Consider the following 16,817-nt stretch of genomic DNA (forward strand, 5'->3'; position numbering starts at 1 on the left):
AGATTACAAGAGAAAAATTAAACCAGGTTATAAGTGTCTCCCACCTATAACAGGAAAGTCTTTTTTCTAGTATTTTCTAGAGGGGATAGTCAGAGGTGACAGCAGAGCATTGGATAGGGTCCATTTGCGTCATTGTTGATACTAATGAGAAGGGCAATCCTCAATCCTAGAGCCACTGTCTTCCTTGAGTTTTCTGGGCTCTGGATTTGGTTGGCCTAGAAGTGTTTACCTAAGAAAAACCTAATCCAGAAAGGAGGCTGGAGACAACCATTTGTGGGATGGTGGCAGGTCCCCAGCAAGGCAGGGCAGACCCAATCCTGGGCCCTCCCCGGACACAGAGCTAACATGGAAATTTTACCACCGATTGAGAAAAGGACCTTAAAAGAGAGGAGAAAATGGAAGAGGAATCAAAGCCGGTGAGAGAAAAAAACAGAGGAAAGTGAGAAAGAGAAAAATGAGAGAATGTAGGGAAAGAGAGTTAAAGGAGAAAGGAAAAGCTACCGAGGCTGCTGAGCGTCAAAAAGCATCAAGCCTCTTTCCTGGTTGTGCTTTAGTTCTGCAAGAAGGGGGAAGGCAACAGGGGAAAAGGTGTCCCTAGATCACTCTCTATTATAATTTCCTACAGTCGCCTTATCACAAAATAAAATGCTTAAAGTGAAAGTTATCAGGGAACTGTGTTTTTCCATGCATGGCAAGAACAATAAGAAGTTCAAAGAAGACTCTGTTGCCCTTTGAGAATGTAGAGCCCAGGGCAAATCAGGGTGAAGACAAAGCCATTGCAAGGTAAGCCCAACCTTGGGTATGGCTGGGCCCAGCATGCACCCATTTGTCGACTGGACTCAGTGACCACACATTTCCCAAAATGCTCTACTATGCATTTATGCTTCTGATGTGCTTGTTTAAAGAAGGCTGTGACTACTAAATTAGCAGACTGTTTTGTATTTCTGTAACTGCTCATTTGGAAAACTGGGTCGATGATGGCTCTGACATGAAAAGCCTAAGGTTCTGAAGAGATTCCAGCTGCCTGGGACTAGAATCCTCTGAAGCACAGAGAGTGGGGCTGCAGGGGGACCCTTGACCCACATGCACACAGGCCACTTGTGGGGTGAGAAGGACACCAGGCTGTTATCTGGGCAGCTCTGCCCCCTTCCACAAACCAACTACCCTCTCCTGAAATAGGTGACAATTAATGCAAAGGGGCTGCAGGAATTTTGCTGCCACTTGTATAATATGTGTCCAGACAATGCAGACAGATGTGCATCAGAGGCCCCGGGACCTTCCTCACCAGCAAGCTCAAGTCCAAGGCCCACATTCCCCAGAATCCTTCTCAAGAAAACCATGAAGAAAAGCTTCTGGGACTCAATGCATTCTGAGGATCCTGACATCTCTGATGGGTCTCCTCATTCTCATTTCATAGGTGAAGAGAGTGAGGCTAAATACCTAGAGGAAGGCATCACACCTAGTATGTGGCTGTGCCAGGACTCACCACACAATCTGCCAAATGGGAACAATGTGGCAGTTCCCTCCTGGAATTGCTGTACAGGTTGAATGAGTTCCAGGATATGAAGCACTTGAGGCAAATGCACACTTCATACATGTTACTGTTACATTATCAGCATTGCAACTCCAAGCAAGGCCCTCTTTGGTCAAGAGACCCACTACTAATGGCAAACACTAAATGGTTAAAGGAATTGGAAACATTTAGGTTGCAAGAAGAAGATGACAGGGAGGCAGGATCTTAGTCCTTAAATATCCAAAAAGCTTCTACAAAAATACTGTTCAGACTTGCTCAGCCCTTTCCTGAAAAGTAAAATTAGGACCAATAGCAGAAAATAAATGGTATGAGATTTAAACATTTTTAAAGAACAAACATTTCTAATGCACTATATTGTGCTCCATAGCAGAGGAGGGTCACCATGACAGAGATGCTGGAGGGGGTGAAGCATCAGACGGGGACATTTTAGCCTCTAGTTTTCAGCCAGGCTTCCCAAAGGGAAGTGTCTATTGGTCAGCAGGAGGGGTGAAATCTTTTGGCCAGCAGCACTAAGCCACTAGGGTTTGGCCTCTCAGAATAATTCAGCTTCTTCCAGGATCCAAATTACTGTGTCGATGAAAGTAATTTCATATGTTCCTAATGCCACAATTAAAGAAACTCATTGGCAAGCAGTGTTCAGCATAAAGTGAAAGTTATCAGAGTTTTAGAGTTTTTCCTTTTGTATTAGTCGTTTGTCCATAGAAATAGTCTATGCATGCAGTAAATCAGAAGCTAATATGCAGAAAGTTTCTGAGAATCCAGAGGATGTAGAAAAAAATGGAAATGAATTGTAGGCTGGTACAACAGTAAGGCCAAAGGTGGAGATTCACAAATCCTCTAGACAAGCAATCCTTGGGTCTGGCCATCCAGCATGGTGCTAGATCCAAGAGGAGGGGGTCATGTGACGGATCACTCCCTTCCCCATGACTGTGGGTATATTGTCCCATGAAGCCCTCTGGGGTGGTTCATTAACAGATCTATTCTGGTTGCTTTTGGTGCCTTTGAGGATATGAGAGCTGCAAATGAGAGATGAGTATGGAAACAAAAGAATACAGAACTATTTCATAGAGCGGGGTTGGCAGAGGAGGACTAAAAGCACGGAAGAGGAATCCAAACCAAAATCAGGGAGGAAGGGAAATGAGGGAGATGCAAGGGCAGTTAAGGCCCCGGATAAAGAACCAACTCCAGTGAACTAAGCAAGAAGGTTCCTTAGAACAGAATTCCAAAAGGATTCTGGGTCCAGGTGGAGATATCAGTTGGCCAAGGGTGAAGAAGTTTCATTCTCAAAGTAGAACCAAGGTGAACAAATACAATAGGGACAGAATTTTGACCCTCCCTGGCAACCATGCCCGATGATTTGACTTAGGACTCCATGTGGGAATTTGTCCTAGGGAAATAATTCAGCACATGGGTCAAATATCAGCTTTACAGATTGTGCAGATGAGAAAATATGTCTAACCACATGAGATACACTGAGTTAAAGTCAAGATCACTCAACAGGACGTGGCAGAGCTATTAATTATCATAACCAACAAGATTATCCAGTTTTATTGTTTCTAAATCAAGCATTAGCAAGTTGCTTTTGCAAAAAGTCAGGTAATAACTACTTTTACCTTTGCAGGCCATACCATCTCCATTTCAAAAACCCAATTCTGTCGTACATGATGACATGTAAATAAATGGGCATGACGGTGTGCCAATAAAACTTTGTTTAAAAAAATAGATAGTAGGTCAGATTTGTTGTTTGTAAATGAAAAGAGCCATAATCAAAAATTATATAGTCATTGTGAGTGCAGCAAATGGTCCAGAAAGAAATATTCAAACAAAGATTGGGTAGCGGAGGTGGGATAGGGGAATTAAGATGGGATCACTTTATTATTTCAAGGGAAAGCCAGAAACTCTGTGGACACTTAATTAAAGACTAACACAGACCCTCCAAAAATGGAGCATGCTTGGGCCCAAATTCTCATATACCAAACTTGGCACCGTCCTAGGGTATTCTTAGTGAATGATTGGTAAGTGAAATTCCAGAAGGCTGAACTTCACAGTGTTTTGTCAACCTTGGCCAGAAGTTTGACCTACCAGGTCATTTTTGTCTACAGGTGAAGCAAAATCCAATTTTAGCAGAAGCCTGTGTCTAAAGCATTGTCTCTTTCAGCTGAGGAGATGTCCTGGGCTCTGGGTGCTGGGAAACCATGGCAGCTCTAGAGCCAATGAGCTGACTTATGTGGAGGCTCAGGTCATGGACTTCAACAAAGATGTCCAAGGAGGTGACAGGGTAAGAAGGCGGAAGGGGCAGAGCAGAGGATCTTCTGGTTTGGGACCTTGGCTTCAGGATCAAAGAGACCTGGCCTTGACTCCTGGCACCTCTGATGACCAGTTATGGACCTTTGAGACACATCTTTTCACTTTTTAAGCCTCAGTTTCTATGTGTGTATGATGGGGATACTGATACCCACCCCAAAGGGTTGTCGTTGGCATTAAATGAAATTGCATGTATAAAGTTCTCAGCACAGTATCTGACTCATAGGAAGCTTTAGTAACATGGTTTTTGGTAAAATGGGGCAGAGGCAGAGTTCAGAGACATGGAGTGAACCACACCAACCAAGGTGCCCACACCCCGCGTCAGCCAGGATGACAACCTTGCAGCTTTCCCCTCTGAGCCACTGGGCCATCAGGAATGGTAGAGGTCTCTTTTGAGACTGAAGGCCTGGAACTTTATATGCAGAAGGTTGAGAACAGAGTGGCCAAAGGGATCATTTAATCAGGCAAGGGTTGGAAAAGTGGAGGAGCTTCCCAGACCAGTCAGTAAAGAGCCTTGAGGACTTCAGCGTCAGATTTGAGAAGACGCCACATTAGAAATAACAACTCTGAGCCAAGATCATGGGGACAGAACATTTCTCCAGGACTGAGAAAGCAAGGTGGAAGTCCCAGGACATTCACTCTGAGCAGAGACGGTACCCAGAACTCTTTCCTGTGGGCAGGTGGGGCTGGCCTGAGCTAAAGGCTCAGAGCAGGGCAGGGGTTGAGGTTTAGGGATATAGTGGGGTTATGCAAGAATTCTAGGGGCTGGGGATGTGGCTCAAGTGGTAGCACGCTCACCTGGCATGCGTGTGGCCTAGGTTCGATATTCCAGCACCACATACAAACAAAGATGTTGTGTCCGCCAATACTAAAAAATAAATAAATATTTAAAAAAAAGAATTCTTTACAGAACAATCTTTTGCTATATACTTAGATTGGTTAAGATGGTAACGTTATGTGTGTTTTATCATAAGGAAAAATAAAACTAAAATCCAGCTATAGATTCACCAAATGCAGGCACAGAACACAAGTACCAAAATAAACACATTTTCAGGCTTGCAGATAAAAATGCATTAAAAGTAAATACATTTCTGAACTTAGAGAAAAGAGCTCCTTTATTGAATTTCATACACGTGACTTTGATGCAGCTGGTTGTAATAAAGGCTACACACACTGAGGTGTGCAGCATGGTTTTGCCATGTTAGCCAGGTGGCAGAGAAGAAGTTGAGTTTGCAAAGACTGAGGGCTAGCCTGTGGACAGATGGGGAGGTGAGGAAGGCCATGCTGGAAGACAGTGCCCCTGGAACAAGGCACGATGGTACAGCAAGGGGCAGACAAGGGTTCCTAGGATTGCCTCTGCCTCTGACGCTGTCAATCAACATCCGACTCTCTAACTCACAGAAAAATAGAAATAGATACATTTTTTCTCATTTATCGCTCACAGCCTATGGAAGCTGCCATTAATGTCCCCATTTTAAAACTTAGGAGGCCAATGTTTAGAGAAGTCACATCACATCCACTAGGTCACATGGCTCGTAAATGGAAGACCCAGGATTAGAATCAGGTTCTCTGGCTCCAAAGCTAGAATGACCTCAGACAGATTTCCTAACCTCTCTGAGCCCTGTTTTGTTTGTTTGTTTGGTTTTGGTTTTTAAAAATGTTTTCATTAGTGCTTTACAGTTGCATATAGCAGTGGAGTTCATGTTGACACATTCAAACATGCATGCAATATAATTTGCTCTGTTTCAATCCCCAGAACTCCCACTTTCCTCTCCCTGCTCCCCTTCCTCGGCTCTACTGGTCTTCCTTCTATTTATTTTTTGCTTTTTTTTTAAATTGGTGCTTTAGAGATATACACAAAAGTGGAATTCACTGGGGTATATTCATGTACATCTGTAGCATCGTTTGGTCAATTTCGTTCCACAGTCCTCACTTTTCTGGTCCCTCCTCCCTCCCCGTCAATCCCCTTCCTCCACTCCACTGATCTCCCTTCTGTTTTCATGGGTCCCCCCACCCCCACTTCTTTCATTCTAGATTCTACCTATGAGAGAAAGCATTCAACCTTTGTATTTCAGTCCTTGTCCCTGGTCTTCTCAGCATCACTTGCAGGTCCTTCCTGGCTCTGGCCTCCCTGGACACCTCCCTGGTCTACATCAGAAGGTGCCAGTGTGGAGGTGATCATTGGGGGACTCAGAAGCTCAGTGGAGGGCCCCGAACTTCACCTAATCAGCCAAAGGAAACCACAGCAGGTCCTGGTCCTTGGTTTTTAAAACCCCTCTTCTTGGCCCCAGGTGGAAATAAATTCTGCTTGGCCTGAAGTATTGTCAGTAAGTGGCTTCCAAAGGAAGCTTCACAAAATCATGTAGGATGGTGTTGGTAAAAATCTCATAGGAATAAGAGAAAAGAACCTGTTTCACTCGCGAGGGATGGTTTCAAAAGTTAGATTTTCTGCACTCAAGTATCTCTCCCACCACCCCTCTGCCTAGAACAGGGCTGTGACTGGGGGCTCAGGACACTGGACAGCCCCACCCTTCTCCACAAATGGCCCCCTCCTGGATTCAGGTGCCCAGGCCTGCTGGTGGGGAGAGCTGGCCCCGGCAGCCAGGAGTGCTGAGGACAGTAGCAGCTCCGTCTCCACTCCTGGGCCTCTGCTCCAGACACTGAGAAGTTGGTGTCCAGAGGCCAAAGATCAGCCGGGCAGCCCTTCGGACTATTTATGTGCTTCCTCTGGTCCAATCACATATTAGGACATTCCTCCAAAGCACAACTCTAATGAGATGGAATTGTCACCTTGGAAGGTGGGGTCAAGGATATTTCCCCTATGCCAGTCCCTTCAAATGAAATTTCCAACAGAGGCTGATGCAGCCTCTTTATCAGAAGGTCAGAGAAGAATGGATTACATGAGGAGTACCTGGAATGGGGAATGTGAAGACTTATGGGTAAAGTGTTATCAGTGAGCCCCTTACTGAAAACTAACCCTAAGCCCTATCTACCACTTATAAGAACACGATTCCAGAACCACCCAGGCTTCGTCTTCCTTGAGAATACTTTATTTTGTGTACTCTCTGTATTTTAAAGCCTTTTAAAAAGCATTTTGAAAGCCACGTGTTCTTAACAGTGTGGTTCAAAGAATGTTAATGTGCTGTGAGTTCAAATAAAGGAGGCTTGATTGCTATAAGCTTAATGTTTAAACATCCTAAATACATATATGTTATCCCTAAAGGCAGAAAGTCAACTCTCATCAGACTGTTGAGGGCAGAATGTGACAGGACATATATTATGTATTCCAGGATATTGGATAGAAGTCCCCAAAGCCCACTTAAGCAATGACATTTTGAAAATAATGTTTGCATACAAAAAACCTTAACTTCACAGTGTACTCTTCCCCTGTGGTCTCATTATCACAGGGACCAATGAGAAGAAGGAAGAGGGAGGATCACTACAGTGTCACTCAGTATGGCCAGTGCCAAGGCTGCCATCCTCCAGCCAAAATCAGACCTTTTCCATGTCCCTTGGACTCCACCATCTGCCTGTTTCCAGGCCATGCACTGGAGTTGTCCCTCATGGCTTATTCTTCTTCACTTCCTACTTGCAACCAGTCTCTCAGATGTCTCAAGTCAGGCTCTAAAACCTTGACCATCCAGACTTGTTGTCTTGTCCCATGAACTTTCTTCTGAACTCTCCTCCATCTCAGTCAGTCCTTAGGACCCTGAATGTTTACTTTGATTCCTTTTGGTTTTCCACGACCGTGTATGGTTCATGGGAAATCCTAAATCTCCACCTTCAAAATGTGCCCAGAACCTGACTACCTTCACTTTTCTCTCCCAAGTCCAAAGATCAACTGTTCTTGCCTGTATTTTCTTCTCCATAATTTCTTGACTGGTCCTGGTCACTGTTCCTTTTCCTGCAGAACTAGATTTCTCAGCCCTGACACTGTTGAAACTGGGGTAATATCATTATTGCAGGGGACTGTCCAGGGCATGTGGAGTGTTTAACAGATCAGCATCCCTGGTCCCTAGCCCCCACCCACCTACACGTGCACAGCAGCTTCCCATATCCTGCACAGGAATGTGCCAAGGTCATTGAAGTGCACCTGCCTAACCACATCTTAACTGTTCTGACCTTGCTTTCTGCCCCTCTATGCCCTGCTTTACCTACCATAGCCCTGCCAACCTGCAGGGCAGGTTCCTAGTGTTCTCTCCACTGGGAAGTGTCTCCCCCCAGATATCCACATGGTTTACCCTTTCATCTGATTAAGGTGGCACCTCCAGGTCTTCATGTGAAGCTACATGTTGCACTCAGCAAAATTATGCTTTAACATCTGACAACTTGGTGTATGCTCCCAAAATATTATTAGATTACAAAGGATGACTTAGAAATATATATGTAGCATTACCTTCATTTTGCTAAAGGAAACACCACATGCACAGTTATATACGCATTACTAGTAATAAATAAAAACGTGAACACTAGAAGGAGAGCCATACAAATGCTGTGTCCATCTCTGTGTACCAGCAATCTAAGCAATTTGTTTTCTGACTACTCCATTGTGTGATCCATATTTTCTATTATAAAGATATTTTCTTTTTATTATCAAAGTAATAAATGAGCACTACTTTAAAAAAAAAACATGATCCTAAATATCTCTGAGATTCAAAGTGGGGCATGATAAATTTGGTTGCATGCTGGCCTGGAAACTCTTGATGAGAATCAAGAGCATCTGGAGAGAGAGAGAGAGAGAGAGAGAGAGAGAGAGAGAGAGAGAGAGAGAGAGAGAGAGATAGATCTAAATTAAGTAACCTGGGATGCTTACATTTATGGGGACCTTGGTAATCTTAGAATTTATCACCTTCTTCTTTAGTAGGGGAGTAACTCCAGAGAAATCAACTAACCCAAAGTCACATGGTTAAATAATGGCAGAGATTAGATTGTTCAATTATTATTTTTCATCAAACCTTTATTAAGCCTCTACTACATGCTGGCTGTTAGAGGTACAGTAGTGAAGGATAAGTCTAACCCCACTCTTGAGGGTAGTGGGTTAGAAGCACAAATGTACTCCAAGTAGGCCATGTGGTACAGGTGCCATGGGCCAAATGTAGCTGCCCAGCACCTGAAGTAGTGTTAACTGAGTAGTGTTAAATAGTGTTAACTGAGATATGCTATGAGTATAAAACACTCACTGGAATTACACAAAGGATGTAAAATTCCCAGTGCTATTTTTTTGTGCTGATTTTATGCCAACCACATTACTTTGAATATAGTCATCCCTCTGTATCTGAAGGGGATTGGCTCCAGGACTCATCCCAAACTAAAAATCTGGGAATGCTTCTATCCTTTATACAAAAGGGCATAGTATTTGGACATAAACTATGCGTATCCTCCTGTATGTTTTAAATTTCCTTTAGATTTATAATACCCATTATAAATTAATATTATGTTATTATATATTTACATATTATATTGCATTGTTTAGGGAATAATAATAAGAAAAAAATCTGCACATGTTCAATAAATATGCCATTATTTCCCTGAATATTTTTTAATCCTAACTTAGTTGCAGAAACCACAAGTATGGAGGGCCAACGCTGTTTGGTCAGACAAGATGTATTGTTAAAACTGATTTTCCCTTCTCCCTTCTGCTTTTCTGCACTTGGCTACAGAGACCTCTGGTCACAGGCTGCTTACATTCCATTTGTACTTGAAAGAGGTACAGCTGTATCTACTCTACAGGATGCTCCGGATGAGTGGAGGTTCCAGCCAGGGGACAGAGAAGGCCTGCAGAAGGATGTGACAACAAAACTGTCATCTGGATGGCAAGTAAGATTTAGGCCAAGAATAGGTCAGTGGTGGGGTTGGAGGATAGACTTGAAGGCAGAACAGGGTATTTAGAGAAGGCCACCATTTGCAAAGTCAAATCATCATTATTTTCATTTATTAAGTAGCAGGTTGCAGCCACTTTTTAAAAGTGGGCTTTCTCTCCTAATGCAAGGCTTTGATGGCCCCTTTATTGGAAGCCTGGCAGCAGAAGGGTGGGCCTCAGTGATGCCAACTTCCCCCACATGGGCTATCCCCCCTCATATCTTAATATGAGATAAAGCTCATTTTAGGAAAGGGTAAATTCTCTTAGACCAGAGGAAGAATAGTGACAATGAATTAGCTAGATAGATGGCAACAAGTAATCTGAGTGATTACCTGGGACTTGGGCTGGGCAGGCACGTCAGCATTGGCTGGAGGACCTCTGATTATGCAATTTATCCTCATCCATGGAAATGAATGTGCACTTAAAAAGTTCCAGGAGAATATTTTAGTGAAAAACAATAGAAAATTTTAAGACAGATTAAGGTTTAGTGTCACAGAAGATTATAGTGTGAGCAGACTGTCCTCATAGGGATCAGTTTAACTGTTCACAACAGGAGGAGATGTGAGCTGCAAGGATATTTGACATGAGAAACATGAATTTTCCCTCTGAGTGTTGACAAGCATTTGCAAGTACCAGGAGATGAGATATGAAATGTACTGTCAAGCATTCAGTGTTCAAAATATAATGCATTATTTTAAGTTGAATTTTTTGTTTTCTGAGATCCTCATTCTCAATTTGTCTGCCTCTGGGATAGATAGATTGGCCTCATATGGTGCCTTCCCAAACCCTAATGGCAAGCTGCTGCAGCAAAAAAAGGATGGGGCTTTCCAAAGCCACTTACTCCTGCCTGTTCCTTGCCTCCCTGGATTAGAGGCAGAATGGTAAGGCCAGCCCCTCTGTAACAAGTGAGGGTCATTGGCTTACTCTGTCCAGTAAGATTTGGGCAATAGTGTCTAGGGAGAATGTTCTCCCAGACAGAAGAGCCAAAGCGCTACTGGCAGGGAACCCATACCCTTTTCCTCCCTACCTCCTCCAGCCTGGTGTCCAGAAGGAGGACACACATTCAGCAACAATGCAAAATGCTTCCATGAGGTCAGCAAAGGGCAACTTTCCCCAGATGCCCAAGACACCTTCTTTGTCCCAGTGCATGGACCAAGTTTCTGAACCTCCCTATAATTCTGAAGGGGAAAATCTTGTAACAGCAGGGACCCACAGATCTGAACCTTAGTGAAATAGTTAGGGTGTCACTTGTGGAAGTGCAGAGGACCTGTGACCATGGGCTCTCAAGCTAAAATCAGGATGAAAAGTGCAGTTTTATAGAATCCTGTTTTAGCATGGCCTGTTAAAGCCAAAGTACTTAGAATTTAGAGCCCAAGACTTACTTACTATTGCAGGTCACAAACCTCTGTGGTGTGGCTTCCCTTCCCACATCTGAAAAACAATTAATGTTAGTTTTAATACTTAAGCCAAGAGATTCCCCCCGCCCCAGCCTACTCAGACACACCATGTGAGTGTTCACTGCTGCTCTTCCTGAATCTCATGCCTTTCTTGCAGCCCTCCTCTCTAAAGTCCAGCTTTCTCTGGTCATGTCCAAATATGAGGTGTTGCTCAAACGATATTTATTATATGAATCAATGAATGAAATAAAACAATTGAATGTGAAACACAGAAAAGTTTTTTTCTGTTTTTTTTATTGGTTGTTCACAACATTACAAAGCTCTTGACATATCATATTTCATACATTAGATTGAAGTGGGTTATGAACTCCCAATTTTACCCCAAATGCAGATTGCAGAATCACATCGGTTACACATCCACAATTTTACAAAATGCCCTATTAGTAATTGTTGTATTCTGCTACCTTTCCTATCCCCTACTATCCCCCCTCCCCTCCCCTCCCATCTTCTCTCTCTACCCCATCTACTGTAATTCATTTCTCTCCTTGTTTATTTTCCCATTCCCCTCACAACCTCTTATATGTAATTTTGTATAGCAATGAGGGTCTCCTTTCATTTCCATGCAATTTCCCTTTTCTCTCCCTTTCCCTCCCATCTCATGTCTCTGTTTAATGTTAATCTTTTCTTCCTGCTCTTCCTCCCTGCTCTGTTCATAGTTGCTCTCATTATATCGAAGAAGATATTTGGTATTTGTTTTTTAGGGATTGGCTAGCTTCACTGAGCATAATCTGTTCTAGTGCCATCGATTTCCCTGCAAATTCCATGATTTTGTCATTTTTTAGTGCTGCGTAATATTCCATGGTGTATAAATGCCACATTTTTTTTTATCCATTCATCTATTGAAGGGCATCTGGGTTGGTTCCACAGTCTAGTTATTGTGAATTGTGCTGCTGCTATGAACATCGATGTGGCAGTATCCCTGTAGCATGCTCTTTTAAGGTCTGCAGGGAATAGTCCAAGAAGGGCAATAGCAGGGTCAAATGGTGGTTCAATTCCCAGCTTTCCCAGGAATCTCCATACTGCTTTCCAATTTGCAGTCCCACCAGCAATGTACAAGTGTACCCTTTTCTCCACATCCTCGCCAGCACTTGTTGTTGTTTGACTTCATAGTGGCTGCCAATCTTACTGGAGTGAGATGGTGTCTTAGGGTGGTTTTGATTTGCATTTCTCTGACTGCTAGAGATGGTGAGCATTTTTTTCATGTACTTGTTGATTGATTGTATGTCCTCCTCTGAGAAGTGTCTGTTCAGGTCCTTGGCCCATTTGTTGATTGGGTTATTTGTTATCTTATTGTCTAATTTTTTGAGTTCTTTGTATACTCTGGATATTAGGGCTCTATCTGAAGTGTGAGGAGTAAAAATTTGTTCCCAGGATGTAGGCTCCCTATTTACCTCTCTTATTGTTTCTCTTGCTGAGAAAAAAACTTTTTAGTTTAAGTAAGTCCCATTTGTTGATTCTTGTTATTAACTCTTGTGCTATGGGTGTCCTATTAAGGAATTTGGAGCCCGACCCCACAATATGTAGATCGGAGCCAACTTTTTCTTCTATCAGATGCGGAGTCTCTGATTTGATATCAAGCTCCTTGATCCATTTAGAGTTAACTTTTGTGCATGTCAAGAGAAAGGGATTCAGTTTCATTTTGTTGCATATGGATTTCCAGTTTTCCCAACACCATTTGTTGAAGATGCTATCTTTCCTCCATTGCATGCTTTTAGCCCCTTTATCAAATATAAGATAGTTGTAACTTTGTGGATTAGTCTCTGTGTCCTCTATTCTATACCATTGGTCCACCCGCCTGTTTTGGTACCAGTACCATGCTGTTTTTGTCACTGTTGCTCTGTAATATAGTTTGAAATCTGGTATCGCTATACCGCATGATTCACACTTCCTGCTTAGAATTGCTTTTGCTATTCTGGGTCTTTTATTTTTCCATATGAATTTCATGATTGCTTTATCTATTTCTACAAGTAATTCCGTTGAGATTTTGATTGGCATTGCATTAAACCTATAGAGAACTTTTGGTAATATCACCATTTTGATGATGTTAGTTCTGTCCATGTACAGGGTATATTTTTCCATCTTCTAAGATCTTCTTCTACTTCTCTCTTTAGGGTTCTGTAGTTTTCATTGTATAAATCTTTCACCTATTTTGTTAGGTTGATTCCCAAGTATTTTATTTTTTTGAGGATATTGTGAATGGAGTGTTTTTCCTCATTTCCGTTTCAGAACTTTTGTCGCTGATATACAGAAATGCCTTTGATTTATGCATGTTGATTTTATATCCTGCCACTTTGCTTAATTCATTTATTAGTTCTAGTAGTTTCTTTGTAGACCCTTTTGGGTCTTCTAGGTATAGAATCATGTCATCTGCAAATAGTGATAATTTAAGTTCTTCTTTTCCTATTTTTATGCCTTTAATTTCTTTTGTCTGTCTAATTGCTCTGGCTAATATTACAAGGACTAAATTAAATAGAAGTGGTGATAGAAGGCATCCCTGTCTTGTTCCAGATTTTAGAGGGAATGCCTTCAACTTTTCTCCATTCAGAATGATGCTAGCCTGAGGCTTAGCATAGATAGCTTTTACAATGTCAAGGTAAGTTCCTGTTATCCTTAGTTTTTCTAATGTTTTTAACATAAAGGGATGCTGAACGAGGGGAATGACAGCCAGGGTTTGTGGCGCTGTCCTCATGGGCTGGGTGCTGTCACCGGCAGTTCACATCATGATCTCACTTAACCCCAGCTCTGCTGCCCAGGTGCATCCCTTGGCCCTGCTCGCGGGTTCTCCTGCCTCGCGGGGGCTGCACTAGGATACACTACGTGGGTTTGTTCTGTGGATTCAGCAAGTTCACCCGCGAGGCGCCCAGCTCCAGGGAACCGCACAGTGAAGATCGGCTGTCATTTTTTATTACAATCCCTCAATTCTGAAGCCCAAAAAGACTATGAAAACCAACAGCTTCCACCAAGTCTGATGCTACGACTCATTCTAGGACAAATCCCGGGCTGCTCTGAGGCTACTTGGACTCTCGTGGAGCCCTAGTTTGAATAATCACGAGTCACAGAAATGGTGATGGAACACGGTAGGATACGTGGCTCATAAACCTCACCCCCCTCTGAAATCTAAACATGTCTAAATTTTGGAAACAATGACTTCTGCCCAAAGATTATGGACTTGTGATACCAATCCTCATGACAACCCTTAGGCCAGCCCTACGAGATCTTTATTTTGTAGACAAGGAAACAGGCTCCTGACAAGGAAACAGTCCTGACATGAATCTTGTTTTTCTTTTGTCATGATGCAATTTGCCCAAAGCCACCAAACTAGGAGATGGATGACTGAGAACTTGAACTTGGGTGGGCTGACTCCATGGGTGTCTAGGTCCTTTTTCTTAGGGGATCGCCTGGTGCCCCCATTCTGAGGACCAGGGAGGCCCTTTGAGCAGGAAAAGGCTTGGTGACTCCTATCCTGCCACCAATGAACTCTGTGTGACCTTGACAAAGCCCTTCCTCCTCCCAGGACCTGTGCCTCCTGACTTGTAAAACAACTGACAACACTGTCTTTGAGGTCCCTTAGCTGCTGGTCACATTTTCTCTACAGCCTTTGAAGAGGAGTCCCGCCTGTAGCATTGAAAGTAGGCATTCAGACCCTTGGGGAGGTGCCGTGGCACCAGGTCCCATCCTGGAAATCCTTTGAAATGTCAGGCTGGGCTGGGGGAGTCTATGGGATGGGGGGTAAGGAGCAGGCAGAAAGAATTCTGAATGTCCCTTGATTCTGAGATGCAAGTGCCACATCATTGTCTCCACCCCTTGGTGAGTGAACCTGCCAAGGACACTGCCTTCTTACTTTCCCGGGTTTCTGAGGCTATTTCAGCAAGAGCCAGTCTTGCCAGATTGAATGGATTTCTTTCACACACTTAAAAGAAATGTAAAACCCAATCATTCCACTGTCTTTTGAAGTTTTATTACCTAGTTTTGAAATGGTGAAAACTGGCCCAAGATAAACAAAATTCAAGGACAATAAAAATATGTAGGAAAAATAAGTTGGTCCCTCTCGGGGACTGATGTCCCCCTCCTCAGAGGCATGCCCAGCTGTACATCTCCTTCCCCGAACACTTTTGGGGTCTGTGAGTGCTCTTGGGATGCTCTGGGCAGCAGGCACAGAGCCACACGTGACCTATATGTGCATGATTTCCTCATAAGTACTTGGGCTGTCAAGGAGTCCCCATGGATGCACTCAGGGGCATGTAAATCCAGAGAACCAGATTCTGTCCTTCCTTTGCTCTGGCCATCATAGCAGTGAGACTTGTGAATCCTGACACTGGGTGAGTGAGCACCATGTGCAGCAGGAGTGTTCTGCAAGTCACCTCTACACCAGGACAATGAACAATACCGAAGAGATCGTGAGCGACATGATCCCCTCCCATGGAACTGAATGAGATGGATTCCCCACTTCAGCTTCCCCTTAGGTGACACTTCCCATGGCCCACCAGTGCCACCTTACACCTGTCCTGGGAGTGCGGGGCAGTCGGGGACAGTGGTCTGCTTGCAGCTGCAGGACCTTACCTCTGTGGGGGCTGGGGGAGCCTATGACCCTGAGGACACTTGGCTAGGGCTTTGGCAGCTCTCACTAGTTGAAGTCCTGGCGTAAGCTTGTAAGCTTCGTTTCTTTAGGGTTGATCTATTTCAGGATGTGCAAAGAGTCTTCTTGCTGCCAGAGCCTGAGCCTGCAGAGTCCATCAGCTCTGGAGTGGTGTCCAGGTGTCTGGAAGCCCACTGGCCTGTCTGCAGTGCATCAGCTAGGCTAATATGCACTTCTGTAGGCAAATAGAACATTTTGCAGGTACTTCTGATGAACAGTACCTAAGAGTTCTTTGGACTTCACCATAATTAAGAATAAACAAAGAATGCTGTCAGTTCCCTTGTGTTCACTATTGACTTGATTTCACTGGTGCTCCATGTCTCCAGTGGACCATTTTCCCTGATCCTTGAGCTACTTAATTTCCGTGTCTTGCTCACACACACTTCTGCTCCCCTAAACATGCTCATGGGCTTTAACTCTGTGCCATATAAGCTTCTTTCTCCTGAATCTCCACTGAGAATAACCCAGGGGATTACTGGGGTATGGCCTGGACTGCCACATCCCACCTCTCTCTTTGGAAAGAAAGGTGGTTCAAAGAAGGGCAGAGTGGGGAAGGGGAGAAAAAGCATTACTTCTCCATGATTCTTCAGCCCCCCAGACCTTCTGAGATGATCCCAGCCAGATCACCCACAGCATAAAGTTTGGCAGGAGCTGAAAGGTGGTTCTTCTGCCTCCTTGCCACACAACAAGTTTATACTCTTACCTCTGGCTCAAACTCTGCTCATCCAACCAGATGAACATAGACTCAGAGCCTTCCATGTAACTATAATGGAGGCAATGAGGCAGCATAAAGGCTTTCCTCCAAAACACAGATAATGGCATTATATCTCACCCTGTTTTAACATGAAAACACTAAAGACACTTCTGGACAAAAAGATGGGAAAGGCAAAGCTGGAGATCCTGGCATCTTGGAGAAATGTCAGGGCTTTAGCCGTGTCTCTAGTCTGGCCTGGTTTACTGTTCAAGGCAAAACATGACCTTAGAATCAGCCAGTTCAGTCCTTTCCTTTCCCAAGTGAGAATCGGG

Source organism: Ictidomys tridecemlineatus, unplaced genomic scaffold (genome assembly GCF_052094955.1).
Source record: "Ictidomys tridecemlineatus isolate mIctTri1 unplaced genomic scaffold, mIctTri1.hap1 Scaffold_63, whole genome shotgun sequence".
Classification (NCBI taxonomy): Eukaryota; Metazoa; Chordata; class Mammalia; order Rodentia; family Sciuridae; genus Ictidomys; species Ictidomys tridecemlineatus.